This window comes from Argentina silus (assembly GCF_951799395.1).
Source record: "Argentina silus genome assembly, chromosome: 15".
NCBI lineage: Eukaryota > Metazoa > Chordata > Actinopteri > Argentiniformes > Argentinidae > Argentina > Argentina silus.
The window spans coordinates 2,548,557-2,568,414 of NC_139669.1; positions in this window are offsets into that span (position 1 = coordinate 2,548,557).

Genomic DNA, 19,858 nt, shown 5'->3' on the forward strand with positions numbered 1-19,858 from the left:
GCAGGCTGGTGTAACTAATATCAATAGGCTACAAGCTTGAACACTGAACAAAAAAATGATTGAATAAAACCTGTCATCACTACATTATCACATACACTCACTGAACACTTTATTAGGAACACCTGTACACCTTCTCATGGTGGAGGTGGTGTAATGGTGTGGGGGATGTTTTCTTGGCACACTTTGGGCCCGTTAATGCCAATCAATCATCGCTTGAATGCCATAGCCTATTTGAGTATTGTTGCTGACCATGTACATCCCTTCATGGCCACAATTTACCCATCTTCTAATGGCTACTTCCAGCATGATAATGCACCATGTCACAAAGCAAAAGTCGTCTCAAACTGGTTTCATGAACATGACAATGAGTTCAGTGTTCTTCAGTGGCCTTCCCAGTCATCAGATCTGAATCCAATAGAACACCTTTGGGATGTGGTAGAAAGGGAGATTCACAGCTTTAAAGTGCACCTGAATAATCTGCAGGAATTGCGTGATGCAATCATGTTATCATGGACCAGAATCTCAAAGGAATGTTTCCAACATCTTGTGGAATCAATGCCACGAAGAACTGAGGCTGTTTTGAGAGCAAAAGGAGGCCCTACCCAGTATTAGTACAGTGTTCCTAATAAAGTGTTCAGTGAGTGTACATGTGGTGAGTATTCTGCCGTACATAATGGATATTCCATCTCCATCTCTGAATTTGGATTCCTTTATTCCAAAAGAACAATGGGACAAAAAAAACAAAAAACGTTTTTCTATTATCCATGGTTGTGTCAGAGAGGTTTGAGATGCAGCATGTGGCCTATCTCGCCTTTCTCATGTGGAGCTTTTGGTCTCTTAACCATCCTTAGTCTACATTTTCTGTGGCTGTCTCCGTGCATTTCTGAGGAAGAGCTGAAATGATCCTCTTTCTACCCATCAATCTCCCCTGGGGCCTTTGTCAGGGATAATGCCACCAAACCCCCCCAGGCTGTAATGGCCCTCCCAGGGCTCCATTGTGTATTCATTGCCTGCCTTCTCACAAACCAGAGCTGGTCCCCTTTTTAGCGTCGTCCCTTCGTCATGGAATAAATCCACTGTCCCACTGCTTATTTGTGATCCGTCACATTTGCTTGTGACTTCACAAAAAAGCCCATTCAAAGGCTCACTCCAATTGGTCGACGTTGTTTTTTAACCAATCAAGTGTTGCCTGTCATTTAAATCAATGAGATGTGGAGTTGAAAAAGCCAATTTGTAAGATAAGTGTGATCAAGTGGCAGAGTCGTTATGGCCGAGGGTCAAGGCGTTGGCTGGGGCACCTCTCTCCTTTATCCTTTGTTGCATCGGGTTACTTTGAACCTAACTGACTAGCAGAGGGATGGGACCACGGTTGAACGTCTCATCCTTGTTTAATGGCATTGGGAGTGTACCTGGCCCTGTGTAGCTTCAGGAGCTAACCATCTTAGGTATACATAAACAAATGCTAATTATAAACCAGTGTTCATTATCACATCTTCACGCCTCTGAAGGGCCTGGACGATTGACATGTAAACCCCGTAGTGCAACACTAGAAATGTCCTCTTAGATCCCATCTTAGGAAAGGCAGGAGGCCTGAGGGGTGCTGTGCTCTTCATCTCCCCTCTCCCCTCAGGGTTACAGCATGTTAGCATCCACCATCTGTTGTTGAACTATACAATGAGCTCGCCGCCGCTCGTGCAACCAAACCTAATTCTGTCTCAGTTTTAAAATGTCATATCGCCTCTATGGGATTTCGCCCAGCAGTCCCTAGCCCCCCCCCCCCCCCCCCCCGCCCCTGCTCTGTGTTTATAGCTGGAGGACGATGCTACAATCGGTCCTCACTCATGAGAGATGTCCAGGGACCAGAACATGAAAGGTGATGATGATGATGCTGATGGTGATGATGATGAAGGTGGAAGACCTCCAGTTCAGTGATAAAAAAGGCTAATTTACATATTGATAGACTGGACTGATTAATATGAAATTAATTCAAATGAATGAAGGGACTGCTAAGAGACTGATGTTGGAGCAGCTTGAAAATGTTTTTTTCTGAAGATCAATGAATCAATACAGCGAATCAAGGAATAAACACACACCAATGTTTCTCCAATATTCCATCCATTCCATGCACTGGGAACTTGACATCATTTCTGATGAGGTCAATAAACTGTGGAAACCTGCGACTTTGATCAAATACTTGTCCAGGCAATATACTGCTGTTCTTTAATCACCTGCTGCTCTGAGCTGCACGTTAGGATGACAAAATACCGCGGTGTGGTCGTCAAGGCAACATGATCGAACAGAAAGCAGAAGGCACACACACAGCAGAAGGCACACACACACACACACAGTTTGCCTTGCTTCAAGGTACTCAATCCATGCAGGCTCTGACAGCGTCATAGCCCTGTCTAAACACCGGATCATTAGCGGCAGTAGAGGGGTCGAGGTGGGAGGCTAAAGATATGGCCAAGAGGAAAGAGGAGGCAGCAGAGGCATCGGTAGAGAGATAGAGCTAGAGCTAAAGCCCCCCCCCCCCTCCCTCTCTCTCTCTCCACCCCCCCCCCCCCAACCCCCCCCCCCCCCCCACACACACACACACACACACACACACACAAACACACACACAAGCACACATACAGAAAAACACACACACACACACACACACACACACACACACAAGCACACATACAGAAAAACACACACACACACACACACACACACACACACACACACACACACACACACACACACACACACTCCTTCTCAGGCAGCCCAAGGCAAGCCACAGGAGAGCCAGGGTGAATGCAGAGGCAGGAGTGTAGCTATCTACAGTAGTCCCCAGAGCAGAAGCTCAAGCAGTGTGAAAGTGGATAGCATGGTGCTACTGCCACTGTGAGAGAGAGAGGCCAGGAGGGGTCCGCTCAGGGAGGGCACAGTGCAGTGAAGAGCATGGTGTGTCAAGCCCGGTTTAGCTGGGAAGCTTAGAGTTGTATTGACACAATGTAGACCAAACCTCAATACCTGCACATGATTTGAGGACTGGAAGCTTGATTGAGGGAGGACTAGAGGGGAAGAGAGAGAGAGAGAGAGAGAGAGAGACACACACACAAACAGACAGACAGACAGACCAACCGACAGACAGACAGACAGACAGACAGACAGACAGACAGACCAACCGACAGACAGACAGACAGACCAACCGACAGACAGACAGACAGACAGACAGACAGACAGACAGACAGACAGACAGACAGACAGACATGGGTTAGGGATAGTATAACAACTGTACTGAAGCTATATTCCTCTTTCTTCTTTGTTTTTGTCAACCGTGTCAAACAATAATTCATTGTTAGGATATAAGATTGATGGAAAACAGATATTGAAGAGAAACAGTTTATCTTGCCACAAAGTTGCCATTTTGAGAGAGAAAAAGCTTGGATTTATTGCTTCACTCTTCTCTCTAATATACAATGTCATTCAAAATCAATTCATCATGTTTTTGACTTTTGTTGTGGTGACTTGAATTTGACCAATATAAAAGTTTAAAATGACGTTCATTAAAGGTTCACTATGTAACATTCAAGCTTTCAAAAAGCTTCCTAATGGTTGTAATGACTACAGTATGTTTAATCAGTAGCGATCAGGGAATGAGATCCCTTGAAAGAAATTGAACTTACAAAGCTGTTTTGGTCTGGAAAACGTGCTTTCTAAAATGGAGTGTCCTACCAGACACTCGGTTTGCATATAAACATGTTGTTACTGCCAGGGGTGTTATAGGGGTGAGGACTCAGTGATTATTGCCTTCTATCTCTAGTGGCTGCCTCTTTGAATCGTGCACCCATGCAGAAACACAACAGCTACTGTAATGTCAAACACTGCAAGTCAAAAAACCCTACATTTTGCCGTGATGGCCAGAGGTGACAGATTTCCGACAAACTTCCTCCCTGCTCCTTTAACCTTGGCATTCAATTGGGGAGTTAGTCCTTGAAAATACTTTCTACTTTCTGGACAGGCCCTTGGAGGCATAGGAAAACCAGGGAGGGAAGGGAAGAGGGGAGGGGAAATTCCTCACAGATTGATTTTCCCATTATGAAAATCGCATAAATATTGATTCCTTATGGGAGAAGGCTGGGTGAGTTGGTCAAGTTAACGTCAATGAGAGAGATGGCTACCATGTCATGGTGGGTAGTACACACAGGGGTGAGCTTTTTATATGACTGAGAGAGAGAGAGAGAGAGAGAGAGAGAGAGAGAGAAGAGGGAGAGAGAGAGAGAGAGAGAAGAGGGAGAGAGAGAGAGAGAGAGAGAGAGAGAGAGGTAATATTATGCCTTTAGTCCTCCAGTGTCTTGACCCCATTTCCCACCAAAATTGACGAATGTTATATTCTACGATATTGTAATATCTATGACTCATCAAATCTATGAATATTAGATATTGTAATATCTATGAATCATCAAGTCTCCCTCCAGTCCTGGCAGCAAGGGACATATTTCATTTCCTTTCAGATGCATCCTTCCTTCCTTTCTTCTTTCATTCCTTCCTTCCTTTCTCCCATCTTTGAAATAATCACTGATCTGCTAAAAAAAAAAAAAAAACATTATTGCCGATGGTTATGAAGAGGGATCCTTTCTTTCACCTATTCATTTGTTGAGGGGAGGTAGGAAGGATCCACTTAAAAAGGAACTGAACAAGGCCCAGCTCTGGGCTACAGGAGGGAACTCAAAGCTCGTTTCCATAGTGAGATGATATGGCATCCCCAGATACCTCTGTCTTCATACTGTTCCCCCATTCCACTTTTCTGATGATGATTGACACAGTCTGAATGGCATAATGTATTTAGGCTGAAAAGGATTTGAAAAATCCAACAACACCAATCCCCACCCCCTTCAAACGACACAAAACAATCTATATAATCCCTTCATCATTGTAAACTGCTTTAACTTATAATGCATTGTGCAACGCACAGCGCTGCATAACACTGTTCATAGACAATCTCTTCTAGTATTCCTAGCGGTATGTATAAATAGTCAACAAAATGTTTGACAAAAGCGGTAAATCTCTTCTCAGGACAATGCATTATAGTTGATAACCTTTCCTTTTTTTAATCGTTGTGATGGTGGTGGAGTAATTTTTCTTCTTCTGACATGAATCAGCTTCAAGCTTTTACTCTTCAAAGGATTCATTCAAAGAGGCATTCATTATATAAACCTGGATTTTTCAAATTCAATAGAGCTTTTCTTTTATGCTACAGTAGTTGACTTGTCTTCTCCATTAGCTGGCTTGTTATTTGCCTTCTCTTTAGTCTGCTGTCTGTATCTCCTCTCCAACTAAGTCTCCTGGAAAAACGTAGGTGCAGAAACAATAGTATTGTACAAGGACACCACATCATGCTGTAGCATCTGTGCCAACCAGTGGTGGAGAGCTTGTCTTAGCTGTTTTCTGACAGTTAAACCAGGTTTACGGGCTCTGTGATACAGTGCTAACTATTGGCTTCAGATACGCTGTATCTAGTACCTGGATCCAACAACAAACCTCTTGTGTCCGTAACAACGCAACAGGGGGTATCCTTGTACACTGTTCAATGAACAGCAAGCCAAATATGAAGCGGAAAAAAGCTGTTAAGTGATCTCATCATTTCATAATTTCAAAAGAAGATAGCTTAAAAAGACATTTGAAAGGGTTTGGCCTAACTACTGGGCTAACTAGTTCTCTTTGTATTTCCATTTGAGCTTCTTTTGGTTTGGAGTGTGCTCAGTTGTGCTATTCACCTATGGGGACTGTTCCACCCATGCTGGGCGACTTGTTCAAAGCTATGAAATAGAATCCTGACCACAGTCGTTTATAGCTAAGCTTTCTCACAGGCATTTCCCAGCAGAGGGGATATGAGCTGGCAATGGACAGAGGATTTGATACAATCAGGGTCTGGTCAATCCCTATGGGCCACCCGCTTGATTCAGTTGTTTTCTTCCATTTGGCTCTGTGATATATGTGCATAGATGTCCCCTAGTGGGGCCTATGTTATACTGTTGTACTGATCGTAAAGCTCCAAGGCATGGAGGGATGTGTGTGTGTGTGTGTGTGTGTGTGTGTGTGTGTGTGTGTGTGTGTGTGTGTGTGTGTGTGTGTGTGTGTGTGTGTGTGTGTGTGTGTGTAGGGCAGGGGGTGAAAAGGGGGACTATTTCATACTCCTCAGCATGCATGTCAAGGCCTGTAATCTCCCCAAGGTCAAAGCCAAACACATAACTACAAGGCCAATTTCATTACGAAGCCATGATTTTCAATAGGGTTTGCACTTCTGAAAGGACTGAACCAAGCTCTGTGCCCTAATCATTACGGGAAGAAATGCCTCCATGTGAACATTCTCTAGGGAAATGTTCAGACACTTACATACATCCTGTGTACAGTAAGTGCTCAATTTTCACCTGGTGAAAAACGGATGCTGGTCAGTGGTGGATGCATTTGTGTCGGTGATAATTGGTGAAATTACCACAGGGCTGGGGTGCTGTCTCGCCTGCGCTGTGTGTGTGTGTGTGTGTGTGTGTGTGTGTGTGTGTGTGTGTGTGTGTGTGTGTGTGTGTGTGTGTGTGTGTGTGTGAACCTGACTTTTATGACATTCTTTTCAGGTGACATTTGCGTCATATTATAAATGAGAGGAGGTCCCCCCCTACAAGGCAAGCGGTTGTTGAAAGTTTTCCAGTTCAGTGACATTGAAATGTCATTCCGGTTGGGTGCTGAACACTCTTGCTAAGGGAGCTTTGTTCTTCTCCGGCTACTGCCACTACAAAGGTAAAGCACAGATAGGAAGGAGAGGGCTTTGATGAAGTACGGCCCAGACTCGGAGCGTCCTTAGTCTGACGTGGGTGCCGGATCTGATGGGATTACCCGTTGGGAGTGGGACAAGACTCCCTTCAGTCTTCCATCATAGACGGAAACCCCATTCTTTGGGGAAATAGATAAAGAAAGGGGGGGGGGGGGGGAGAGAGAGAGAGAGAGAGAAGATGGAAAAATGACAATATAATATGATTTGATTTGTGGAGGTGGGGGGGGGGTATGTGTGAAGGAGGGCAGAGAGGAGGGAAGAGAAAGAGATGGGTGGAAGAGTTTGGAGTAGTGCGAACACAGAGGCCACAAAGCTCATTTCACATCATCAGGCTTTTAGACAGCTCAACAGCAGCTCTCTCTGTCTCTCTCTCTCTCTCTCTCTCTCTCTCTCTGTCTCTCTCTCTCTCTCTCTCTCTCTCGGTCTGTCTCTCTCTTTCTCTCTCTGTCTCTCTCTCTCTCTCTCTCTCTCTCTCTCTCTGTCTCTCTCTCTCTCTCTCTCTCTCTCTGTCTCTCTCTCTCTCTCTCTCTCTCTCTCGGTCTGTCTCTCTCTTTCTCTCTCTGTCTGTCTCTCTCTCTCTCTCTCTCTCTCTCTCTCTCTCTCTCTCTCTTTCTCTTTCTCACTCCTTTCATAATGGCTCTCTTTGTCCAGCTGGCTAGAGCATAGCAGACAGTGGGCGTAGAGAAGCTGACTGCAGATTTCTGATAACAATTACAAAATAAAATTCCCTCTGCATCAATGATGGCCTAATAATGACTTTATCACATGGTTTATCATCAGATCAGTGTCAGGGGTCAGTTGGTGTCGACATTTTTGCCAGATGGACAGGGTTTACATACAGTACCAGTCAAAAGGACACACCTTCTCATTCAATGGTTTCTCTTTATCTACATTGTAGATTAATATTGAAGACATCAAAACTATGAAGGAACACATATGGAATTATGTAGTAAACAAAAAAGTGTTAAACAAACCAGAATGTTTTATATTTTAGATTCTTCAAATTAGCCACCTTTTGCTTTGACGCACTCTTGGCAAGTTTGTGTCCAAACTTTTGACTGGTACTGTACTTGAGACTATTCCATTGGCTCCATTGTGCCAGGCAAACTCAATCGAGCAGCTAAGTATTTAAAATGGTTTCAAATACCATTTGAACCCAAATCTGGTTTGTCCTGTCATCAGCCGCAGGCCATCATTGTAAACAAGGATTTGCAATTAATTAATTGAAAAAAAAGGTTGAATAAATGAATACAAAAGCCGGCAGGCAGCGGCAGATGTTGCTGTGCAGCAGCAGAGGACTGCAGCTAGAAGAGTAAATGATGTCATCATGACCTAGGAGGAAGTCATGCATCTGGTAACTAATAAGATTCAGCGTCAGAGCAAGAATAAATGTGTTCTTGGAAACTGTAGATGTTCCTATTCATGAATATTCATACAACTTGATATGTTGTTATTTTATCCCCTTCCTTGTTTTTAATTGGTATCAAGAGGAACATTCGCTGTCTCACTCTCTGACGGTTAGTGTCATGAAAATGGCCCAAAAGTTCATCCTTGTCTGGCTGTATCATACACTCCAAAATCTCAATGTTTCATAACAAGCTGTGACAACGGTCCTCATTCCATTCCATGTATTACAATGAGCCCGTCCTCCGATTTCCACCTCTACCAGCCTCCCCTGGAGTGCACGTGTGAGTAGTGTGTGTGTGTGTGTGCATACAGTACGCGTAACTACAGGTATATATTGTGTGTGTGTGTGTGTGTGTGTGTGTGTGTGTGTGTGTCTTATTCAGGTTGTGAGCATGTAGAAATCCCACCAGGCCTTATTGTTCTACTTTAGTCTGAAAGGGTCACGTCTGGGAGAAAAGCTATTATGGCTGCTTTATGGATTATGAGGGAGGAGCGTGACCCTTTTCTCAAGGTGAACGCCGCCGGCTGGTCTTGTTGCAGTCTATCACGCTATTGTTCTCCATTACATTACAGGTGCCAGCCTTGACAACGCCTCAGCTCGGCCCTAACAGTGACAGACACACACACACACACACACACACACACACACACACACGCACCCACACATGTACACACACACACACACACACATGTACACACACACACACACACACACATGTACACACACACACACACGCACCCACACATGTACACACACACACATACACACACACACACACACACACACAGACACACACACACACACACAGACACACAGACACACAGACACAGACACACACACACACACACACACACACAGACACACACACACACAGGCGCACACGTACACACGTACACGTACACACACACACAGGCGCACACGTACACACGTACACGTACACACACACACAGGTGCGCACACACACACACACCACACACACACACACACACATACACACACACATACACAGACAGGCACGCACACACACACACACACACACACACACACACACGCACACACACCCTGCTAAGTCCCATCAACGTGAAACCCTAACATTCAACTCCATGTCACACGGTTGTTCCACTGGGTTGCGGCACATGGAATGGCCAATTAGGGGAAAGCCCATGTCAGCAGTTCTGTTGGGCCTGGTAAGGTTGAGGGTTTTTATTGAGTGCTGGACTAACGCCTCCCATGTGGGTAATGTGTCAAGGCAATGGAGAGGCAGCGGTTGTTAACCCATGGCAGGGTTCCAGAACATCAGTCCTACCGCCAACGTCTGCACTTTTCATTGTCTTTCATGCTGCCGTTATGTTAGATTACAGTGGGAAATGATTGTGGATGTGCCCTTGCCATGAAATCATTTAGGCCAACGTTGAAGCTGTTTAAGGTTACGAGGAGCAGGACCTATGGTTGTTCGTCCAATTAGCTGCCCAATAGGTTACTACTGTACTCAGAGCCGTGAGAATAGTGACCTCCAGAGTCAGAGGTGTCTACAACTCTGCTTCCAACTCTAAATGTACGTGTGGAGAGGATCACGTACTACACATGTGGCTAAATTTGCACTAAAATAAGGGCACTATAACAACTATACTATAATCAAAGAACCTATATATATATATATATATATATATATATATATATATATATATATATATATATATATATATATGCTATATATTCATATTTATATATATACTATATAAATGGTATGCGTCATAACACTCATATACAAAATAAATATGAAATCAATAATAACTATTGCAGAATATGAAATGCTATTGATAAAGTGTGCAGGTTTTGTGTCTGTCTGTCCATATGTAACAACTCAGCCTGCTAACACACCGCCAAGACCTTGCTCTGATGAAAAGCAAACTTTGATAGGGTTCGGGTGTGGGTCACCTTTTTTACTTTGAACTGGACTGGGTACAGTATTATCTACTCTGAGGCTCAGCTCTGCAGTACCAACTCCATAATTCTGTCTGTCAGACTCCATATCCATCATGTGTGTGTGTATGTGTGTGTGTGTGTGTGTGTGTGTGCGTGCGTGCGTGCGTGCGTGCGTGCGTGCGTGCGTGCGTGCGTGTGTGTGTGTGTGTTGACGTGCCTACCTCCATCAGTCCCAGCCTCTGCTGCCTGTCTAGCCCTGCCCAGTGTGAGGCCCAGTGTGTCACTTCCACCCGAGTGCACTGACATGAATGTGATGGCTGCCTGAGAACCTTGAGGGGCCGAGGCTCCTGCCCACCAGGCGCTTAAGGTTGAGACGCAAAAGGAAAATGGTCCGACCAAGCTGGGGGACTGATTGTAATGTAGATGCCTTTCCAACACACACACACACACACACACACACACACACACACACACACACACACACACACACACACACACACACACACACACACACACACACACACACACACACACACACACACACACACACACACACACACACTACCTCTGCACTAAACCATCACTTTATGCTTACTTGCCTGGCGAGTGTACCAGTGGGACATTCAGTAGTGGTTAAGATACTGAACTAAAGCCTTGGCCACAGATTGAAAGCCTCAATGAGGCGCCTCTCTCCTCTGTGCCTCTGTGAGCCACACTCTTAACCTGAAATGTCTCTGAATATGTCAGATAGGGGGACATTTATCTTGCATAGCCAACTCCCCAAGCCAAACCCAGTCATCCTGGAGCGTAAGCTCTGCCAAGGAGGGATGGTGATAGAGTAGACTCTCCAACTGTTATTGCTATTTTACTGTCTTATTTTCCCCTGTGAGAAACCCTAGGACGCTGCATAGGGCCTCCTCTGAACACACGGTAATGTTACTCTCTCAAAATGGCTACTCTCAACAATAACAAATTGTCATAATAATAATAATAATAATAATAATAATAATAATAATAATAATCAACATAATTGTAAATGATGTGGAACATATATACATTGTGATGCCACACAATCGTTTAAACGTCATGTTTTGAAAAGAGTCCCTATTTGAGTATAGCATAGCTCACACTCACAAGTACAGCTTTATTGCTTTTGGCAACATGACAGTTTGCTTCAGCTGCACATTATACATGCATTACAGTTTTAATGACCTAATATAGATGTGCATACGCTCATACATGGGGCCAAGTTAAAGTCATACCATATTGTCATTCTATAAATGAAATGAAAGGAGATGATTGATTATCTACATATCCCTGATCATCCACATCATTAGGCATAATAAAATGTTAATATCATATCGTGTGTCATCTTGGAAGCTCATTTGTCAAAACAGTCATACGAACAGGACAGATAAAATCTTCCTGCAACTAACCATGAATAGCAGCAGGCTACAGATGTTTCTATAAGTGGCATCGTTGATGTGCGTGTTATACAATACTAATAAAAAAGGCTAGTAAATGTACGCACGGTACATAACAGTACGACACTAACCCTAACCCTAACCCTAACCCTAACCCTGACCCTAACCCTAACCCTAACCCTAACCCTAACCCTGACCCTAACCCTAACCCTAACCCTAACCCTAACCCCAAATGTACACTCTCCCTAGCCAAAGGTCAGTGCCTGATGTATATGTTTGAGTGTGATATAATTCACAAAGTGTGTTTCTGTCCATTTACAGAGTCCATTTACAGTACAGTCCATTTACAGTACAGTCCATTTACAGAGTCCATTTACAGAGTTCATTTACAGAGTCCCTATTAAAGGAGCAACGATTCCCAACACTTGCACAAAGGAAGGAGGCAAAAATATCACACAACAGAATGTATCGCCAGAGTACTCACTATGGCAAGTGTTACTCCACATAAAATTCCCGGAAAGCAACAGAAAAAAATACCCCTGCCCTTGAATCTTTCTCCCACTAGCCAACTCTACAGAATACACAATCTCACTTCTCTGCAATTAAAGCTGATTTAGCATGATTTACATGCTACCGGGAGATAAAATAAACATGATTACGTTAGACAAATACCGGGGTCAATATTTTGCAGGCATGGGTATTAATAATACATTTTCTATGATAAACAGTTGCACAGTGTGTGTGTGTGTGTGTATGTGTGTGTGTGTGAGTGTGTGTGTGTGTGTGTGTGTGTGTGTGTGTGTGTGTGTGTGTGTGTGTGTGTGTGTGTGTGTGTGTGTGTAGGTGTGTGTGTGTGCAATCAAAGCACTGGAGTGAATAAAGACTGGGGTATGGGGCCCCCTGCTGTTTTTGTTGTTCTATGGTCGTTTGTTGTTTGCTGACAAACATGATATTTTTTTCTGCTACGTTTTGCCTCATATGGGGGATGATCCTCAGTCAGGCATATCTCAGAGATAGTTCACATAAAAAGTCTCGTGAGTTCCAATAGGTGTCTATGTGGTGCACCTGGTTTCTCTGTGATGTTGAGAAGGCCACATTCATCATTAAAGAAGCGTCCTTCACACTCTCGCTAAGCCCACACTGAGCCGCTGGTGTTTGTGTTTGTAATTTCAACTTTTGGATAACCAAACAAACAGGGCCTTGTTTTGTTCGACAGGAGAATGAACAGGAACAAAGTCTCTAGGCGATGACGCAAATGAGATTCATTTGTCCTGCCACCGGAAAAAGAGAGAAGGTGCTGCTCATTGTGAGGTGCTTATCACACACACACACTGGTGACACCCTCTCAAATTAGCCTGTGGTGACCAAGACTTAGTGAGTGGTGATAAAGAGAGCAGAGTCATGTGGTGTTGGGTCAGAGGGAGGTGTGGAGAGAGTGAGGGGGGGGGGAAGCGAGAGATCCCGATTTTGAACTGTTTTGGAGAAAAAAAAGCAGCAGCTCTCGAATGAAAACACGTTTTGCTAAATGAGCTTGTCACGCTCACCTGTCGTCGTTAAGTGAAAGAGCATGAGAGAGAGAGAGAGAGAGAGAGAGAGAGAGAGAGAGAGAGAGAGAGAGAGATGGACATATGAGAAAGAGAGAGAGAGAGAGAGAGAGAGAGAGAGAGAGATGGACATATGAGAAAGAGAGAGAGAGAGAGAGAGAGAGAGAGAGCGAGAGAGAGAGAGCGAGAGAGAGAGAGAGATGGACATATGAGAAAGAGAGAGAGAGAGAGAGAGAGAGCGAGAGAGAGAGAGAGAGCGCGAGAGAGAGAGAGAGAGAGAGAGAGAGAGAGAGCGAGAGAGCTGCTGTGGAGCGTGCAGAAAGATGATTGAAGGAGTTGGAGAACGATGGCGCACCAGCTTAGAGTGCAGGAGCTGAGGTGATAGCAGTCAAGGAGAGGGAGGGGGAAGGAAATCACTGCATTCAAGGCGTGGGAAGAACTGGAAATGCTTGGCTGCTTCCTCCCTTTACATTCACACACACACACACACACACACACACACACACACACACACACACAGATCACCTCCTCATCCTCTCCTCCTGTGACAGTGTACAGCTTACATAGGCATTTATAGCATTTGATATTCTAGGCATTTAGCAGACGCTAATATCCTGAGTGGTATACAGTAAGGCTCTTGATAATGAGGCTAACTCAACCACATAATAAGATCATGTAGTTCAACAGAATCATTTATTGATGCACATAAATTGTTTTTCTTGTTCTGCCACCATTGGAAATAAGGACCATGAGGGCATCTGCTCTCAGTTTTAGCAAGTGCTCCTTAACATCACCTATATATATGGTGGGGCACTTGAACTAAACTGGAGATCAGAGACTAAAGAGATTATATTGGAGATCAGTTAGATAGAGAATACCGAGATTCCAGTATTCTACGGTAACTTGCTGTTTTGCTACCAGAGTTCTCCTGTGTTACTGACTATAGGGTAACAATGGCATGCTACAGATTGAGCTAAAGTGTCATTTTTCCACGGTGACTCATGCATTGAAATGCCATTGCAAAAAAAAAAAACAGTCCATCAGTGGCACTTCATCCACTATTCATGAAGGCGTCACAAGCTGGGGCGGGCAGGGCCACGCGGGTTAGAAAATGCCTACATGGCACTTTATCCTCCGATGGGAGAATCCAGTAGAGCGCTGTGCTGGCACATGATCCAACTGGGATGTTTGGTTCAGAGAGAGAGAGAGAGAGAGAGAGAGAGAGAAGGGAGAGAGAGAGAGAGAGAAGGGAGAGAGAGAGAGAGAGAGAGAGAAGGGAGAGAGAGAGAAGGGAGAGAGAGAGAAGGGAGAGAGAGAAGGGACAGACAGAGAGAGAGAGAGAGAGAGAGAGAGAGAGAGAGAGAGAGAGAAGGGAGAGAAAGAGAGGATTTGGGATAAAGCAGATATGAAAAATAAATGGCCCTGTATTTGGAACATGGTGACTGTTGAATCATTCATAATGACATGTAATGGAAAAGTAGAAAGGAAAGTCCAGACACAAGGGACCCCTCACCCAAAACAACCTTCTCAGGATTACTGACTTACAGAAAAAAATGTTGATTGCCATCAAGGCTTCGGCTCGAGGACAGTCAGAATTCAAGATGTTCACTTTTTCTCTCAGATTGTGTTTAATGTCTGACAAAAGAAATCAAAGTTCCAAAGGTTTTTAAAACCTGGGTTAAATCTGTGGTCCTCTGTGGCTCAGTTGATAGAGCATGGTGCTAACAACGCTTAGGTTGTGGGTTTGATTCCTGCTGCGACCATATATACTGAAGAATGTATGCACTCACTGCAATGTAAGTTGCTTTGGATAAAAGTGTCAGCTAAATGGCATATATATATATAAATATAAATCCACAAGAGAGCCTCACAGGACCCTGATCACATGCTATCCTTAATGATACTTTTTACATTTCATCTCAGTAATATCACTGTACTGTATGTTTGTGTCAAAATTATGTTAATTGCTAGGGATATATGTATATTTTTATATATGTATATTTTTATACATATATCTGCCAAGAACCACATAGACTTCCTCGATGGTTTTATTCTCAATTCAAACTGCTCTGTGTGGCTTTCAAAAGAAGTAGAATTCGAGCAAAAAAAATCCAAAAACACCTCTCACGGAGAGAATGAAAAGACATCATTCTAGTTGCCGGAACGCAGCAAAACCCATTTGAGCTCCAGAGTAACAGGAGCCACCTCCTTCCTCCACTGCTCTCATTAATGAGGCCAGACATACAGAACAGAAAGGTCTCCTCTTCTCTCATAAGATTTGAACAGGCACAAGAACAAACAAGGCACTTGGATAATTAAGTCATCCCATCAGAGAGGTGTAAGAGACAGTAGAAGCAATGGATTTAGCCTGATGAACAATCTTTACTAAAACCAACAACGATACCTTGCACAGAGCATTATGGGTAATGTAATACATTAGATGCACCACGCTACAAGCATGGGCATGGGCCACACCCTTTCAATAGGAATTTGTTATTATTTATGTTATATTCTCAAAGATTTGTAACTAACTGTCTTGCTCTAGTTAATCAGGTTTAATGTTGTTGAACCAGGCTAACAGGCAATGCACCAGAAATAATCAATAAATATATATTGATTCTGATTTCTAACAAAATGCACATTTATTGTAGATTTTGTTTAGAGTCTTGCTCAGGAAAGTCATTTGACATTCCACACACTTGCATGCTTGCACACACACACACACACACACACACACACACACACACACACACACACACACACACAGACACACCAACCCACATGCCAAAACACACAACCATACACACACACACACACACACACACACACACACACACACACACACACACACACACACACTACACACCAAGGCCCTTTTAAGTTACAGCTTTAATCCAGAAGGCTTGCCATGTAGTAGAGCTGATACACAGTTATATCATGTTGTACTGTGTTTATAGTTCATTTCAAACAGGGGGTGGCTTTCTTTTTACAGGCTGAAGGAGAAAATCAATAGAGAGAATAATGATGCAGGTCCTGTCTGCACCGCCTTTGTATTCACCATCATCAGTTAAAGACACAGCCTTTGGTCCTCAAACCTGATTTTATTCATTCGCTCCGCTCCCCTGCCCTCTCTCTCTCTCTCTCTCTTTCTCTCTCTTTATTTATTTGTTACCGCCTCTGTGGGGGTTAGAGAGAGAGAGAGAGAGCGAGAGAGAGAGTGTATGTATGTATGTGTGTGTGTGTGTGTGTGTGTGTGTGTGTGTGTGTGTGTGAGAGAGAGAGAGAGAGAGAGAGAGAGAGGCAGCCAAAGAACCCACTCAGTGTTATTTTTCAAAAGCTCCCATACAAATACTAACAGCAAAATAAACAGCACTTTGACTAATGAGATGGTTAGCAGTCCGTGGGCTTGCCGGGCCTGCATAACGATGGAAACAGAAGAGGAAATGTACTTACACAGAGAGAAGATAAAAGGATTTGTAACGGTATGTAAGTACAGAAGAGTAGTAGAGAATGCGATCAATAATTAATTTACTTTCAACAGTCAAGGGCAATTAACACGGTTTTTTCCCCATTATCCCCCCTTAAAGGCCAACAGACACTACTCCAGACCCTAATCTCAGTCACCATTGTCACCATCAGGAATGACAGAACAGCCAGATCGATAGCACAAGCACACACCCCTCCTCAAAACACAGTGGAGCTGGTTTAAACCGGTTTTTTTTATACATCATCTTCACTCACAATGGGAGTACAAGGGGAGTACATTTACAGCAAATGCACAACAATATCCCATACCATACGCCACTTACTTGATGATACCATTCAGATATGCAATAAGAGCGCTACATTACAAAAACACACAACTTTGAAACATTGAATGCATCATAAAGATACTGTATCAAATACATGATTGGGTTTGTATGGCAGAATAGGACCAATGGAATACTCCTTAAAGGGCCAGCCCTGCCCAGCTGGCCCCCTAGGCAGGCCCAAGCAAACACTCAAAGTAGTTGATCTTTACTGCCAGTGAAACACATCCAAATAGTTATCTGCAAACGTCTCTGCTCTGCTCCAGCACATAGGCTACATTGAAGTTTAATGTATGGATAAGTTGCTGGGGAAACACCGTCTGTGCACGATCTGATGGTAAACCGGAGGTCAGGAGATGGACCTTAAGCATTCTCTGGGCCTGTTCCCAGCATTACCTGATGTAAATCTGCAGCACCTTCAAACAGCATGGGCTGAAAACTGGGTCAGAAACTCCTGCCTGTTGAGAGGGCTCAGAGACGGATAATAGTGGAAGCTTAGGGGAATGCATTCCAGACCGGAGGACTTCCACATCACACCACATCATGCCAGCAGTTACCGTTGAAAGTGTCGGAAGCAGGGAGCTCATTTGACTAAGTAACTGCTGGGGAATGTTGTACTTTTTTTTTTTTTAACCCACCTCTGTTCTCTCTCCATCTGTCCTCTTCTGTCTCTCTCTCTCTCTCTCTCTCTCTCTCTGGATGTTGTCTGTTGCTGTCTAAGGTTCTTGTCTATTACTGTCTCTCCTCTCTGTTCTGAGTCTCTCTCCATTACCCACTCTTCTGCTGCTCTCTGTGTCTAAGAAAAAAAAAAACGAGCAAAAAACATTGGGACGAGACAAAAACATCCAAGCCCAGGCCTAGTGATGCCACTGAGAGGGAGAGAAAGAGGGGGAAGGAAAGAGAAAGCACAATCTCTCTAGATCATGGGCAATATAACCTCCCACTACCTCTCCATGAATTGTTCAAACTGAGTCTGCGTCTTTGGGTAAGGTGAAACATTTCATGATAAGGCACGTGTGTGTGTGTGTGTGTGTGTGTGTGTGTGTGTGTGTGTGTGTGTGTGTGTGGATGTGAGTCTGCATAATTTGCATAAATAAAAGGGCCGCTTTTCCCAAACAGCCGCATTTTCCCCACCAGCCCATCTATTATCCTGTTAAGTCTACATCTAGGGCCCCTAAACGGCACCAGAGGTCTCAGTGCAAGACAAATGACAGGATGTGTGTTTGCTTCCCAGCGAGGAGACAGAAACAGGGCAATCAGATCGTTCCAGCTCTGAAAGCCTGCCAGCTCTCGCATGGGATAGTGCACCTGGTAATCCCACTACATTTATTAAGTATGTGTGCTCTATACAGACCTTATAGTGAGAGCAGGTTGAGATGCACTCACAATGAGAGGAGAATAGGGTCCATACTGTATGGCCATGCTGCAAAGAAAAAAAAATGTTTATCTTGTAAAAAAAAAAAAAAAAAAAAGGTTAGGGTTGGGCGTTATGGTTAGGAGTGAGGTTAAGGTTAGGGTTGGGGGTTATGGTTAGGAGTGAGGTTAAGGTTAGGGTTGGGGGTTGGGGACAGTGTTTAAAAGCACACTTCAGCAGACAAAGAGTCATACTGTACTTCCTGCTTCACAGCATTGGCTTTGTTGACGACATGACAATAGTTCAGTGACATCCCCATCACAGTGTGGAGAGGGGTCCTCCTGTCCTGCACACTTCATGTGGACAGCCTGTCTAGAGGTACTTGGAGCCTGTCATGTTGGGTGTGCCTGAAGAGACTGTCGATTTGTGGGGTCGTAAACTCAACAGAAACACCTCACTTTGATAGCAAGGCGCACGGTTCAACTCCCTCTGTCCTCTCTGTACACCAATACACAAGTTGCTGAGCGGGAAGTTGACAGTTGCCTGAGGCATTTGGGGAGGCGGTGGGCGGTGGGGGGATTTATTTTTTATTTTTTATAAAAACTTCCCCAACTGCCATTTGCAGATATCACGTCCCCCAGTGTACATATGATGGAGACTCAGACAAATTGATTGGAATCTCAATGTCCTTCTCCCAAAGCGCCTATCATGGAAACATGAGGTTGTATAGTATATAGTATATGTATAGTACAAGGGAGCTGCGTATAGTGTAGCCATACTGCCTCCCTGTGGTCAGTAGACAGAATCACACCATGATTGACCGTAGAATAGAAAGATCTCACCCACGTGCAACATACTGTATAAACATATCTGCTTAAATAGCTTGTTATGTAAACCCATCTGTTCTGGTCCTATATTCACATACTTGATATGCAAATGGTTGAACTGTGAATAAGGTTACCACCCACTAAGTTAAGTTTCAAAAACAAAAATGGATTTAGGTATACAGTTAGGTCCGGAAATATTTGAACAGTGACACAATTTTCATAATTTTGGCTCTGTACGCCACCACAATGGATTTGAAATGAAACAATCGAGATGCAATTGAAGGGCAGACTTTCATCTTTAATTCAAGGGGTGGAACAAACATATTGTATGAAATGTTTAGGAATTGCAACCATTTTTATACACAGTCAAATGTAATTGGACAAATTAACATAATCATAAATAAAATGGAAACTTTTAATACTTTGTCGAGAATCCTTTGCAGGCAATGACTGCCTGAAGTCTGGGACCCATGGACATCATCAAATGCTGGGTTTCCTCCTTTGTGATGCTTTGCCAGGCCTTTACTGCAGCTGTCTTCAGTTGTTGTTTGTTCGTGGGTCTTTCTGCCTTTAGTTTTGTCTTCAGCAAGTGAAATACATGCTTGATCAGGTTGAGATCAGGTGATTGACTCGGCCATTGCAGAATATTCCACTTCTTTGCATTAAAAAACTCCTGGGTTGCTTTCGCAGTATGTTTTTGGTCATTGTCCGTCTGTACTGTGAAGCACCGTCCAATCAACTTTGCTGAA